Below are 1,352 nucleotides of genomic sequence, written 5' to 3'. Positions count from 1 at the left end.
AGCTAGCAGCGTGTGGCTAACAGCAGGTAGCTAGCAGCTCTTTGGGCGGCTGATCACTGACTGAGGTCGTTAATGTGAGTCACTGAGGGACAATCAGCCCAGAACAACATTCAGCATTAATCTGTTATCCATCTACAGAAACTCTTTATTGAGTTACATTTCATTTCCGKTTGGGATCAATAAATTACTCTGGAACTGATTCTATTGGATTGGACCTGATTGGGTCAGCAGCCTGATCAGAACCGATCGGCTGCTGACTGATTTTCTTCAGGTCAGTTCATGGGTTAGGGTGAACACATGAACTCAACCAGAGGGTCAACCAGCCTGACCCTCTGGCGCCCTCTGGTGGAGGGAGAGCAGGACAGCAGGATGGTTCTCCTCTGGGTCGGCCCAGTTCTGAAGCGGTTCTGATCCGGTTGTTGCTGGGAGCTGGTTCTGACATCCAGCACCAGAACCTCACCCTCCAAACAGAACTTGAGGACAGAGATGGAACCGGGTCCACCGGGTCGGGTCCTGGTTCTGTCTGCTGTTGGAGGACATTCTGGACTCCAGAGGTTCTGATCCACTGAGTCAGTGCAGAACTGACCTGATTGGACCAGGTTCTGTCCAGAACCATGCAGTCAGTTCGGCTCTGCTCCACATGGGGGCGCTGTGTGTGACCTCTGACCTCTTTATGCAGAGAAAACAGGAGCACTGATGGATGTAAATATGTTTATTAAATCATCAGRTTATTGATTATTGATCATCTAACGAGCTTCAGTAACAGCAGCTCAATGAACTACAGGGTTATTATAAAGGTGACCAGCAGGGGGCGTGGTCTCTGCTACAGGGCCAGCTCTAGCCCCGCCTCATCACCATGGAAMCCAGGCAGGTGAAAGGTCATTCCGTCCGCCSCCTCCAGGCTGTCGTCTGTCTGAGGATGAAGGTTCCTCTCCTCTTCCTCGGCTTCACTGGCGTCTCCACCTGCTGATGGCAGCGTAGCTCCGCCCACTGGGCCCAAGGACACGCCCACTTCCTGGCTGCTCAGGCGGTGGAGCGACGTCTGCAGCATCACCTGGGGGGACAAGGTGGTGGGCGGAGTCAGAGGGGGATGGGCGGGGTTAAGGGAGGGGGTGGAGCCATGCGGGGTTAAAGGTCGATGCCGAGTTGCAGTTTGAGAGAAAAGTCGCCTCGTCAGAGAGCTGCATTCTGATTGGCTGATGAATCTGAGTGAAGCCATGTTGATGATGTCACCTGATCTTGTCCTCCGTCCGTCAGACTGGTGGTGCTGGTGTTACTGGGAGGCAGCAGCAGCTCTGAGCTCTGACACACACACACACACACACACACACACACACACACACACACACACA

The 1,352-nt window shown here is 53.6% G+C and overlaps 1 long non-coding RNA gene across 1 annotated transcript; it reads right to left on the bottom strand.

Annotated features, from left to right (window-relative positions):
- Positions 1-697: 697 nt before the first annotated feature.
- Positions 698-1,346, bottom strand: LOC103460941 (uncharacterized). Its single transcript, XR_533023.2, has 2 exons — positions 1,234-1,346; positions 698-1,054 (listed from the first exon to the last, which is right to left on the bottom strand). It is a non-coding gene; the product is annotated as an uncharacterized LOC103460941 (long non-coding RNA).
- Positions 1,347-1,352: the final 6 nt, after the last annotated feature.

The sequence above is a fragment of the Poecilia reticulata genome, unplaced genomic scaffold (genome assembly GCF_000633615.1).
Source record: "Poecilia reticulata strain Guanapo unplaced genomic scaffold, Guppy_female_1.0+MT scaffold_358, whole genome shotgun sequence".
In the NCBI taxonomy this organism is placed as follows: Eukaryota; Metazoa; Chordata; class Actinopteri; order Cyprinodontiformes; family Poeciliidae; genus Poecilia; species Poecilia reticulata.
The sequence above is the reverse complement of the archived record's forward strand: the minus strand, read 5'-3'. Positions and strand labels throughout refer to the sequence as shown.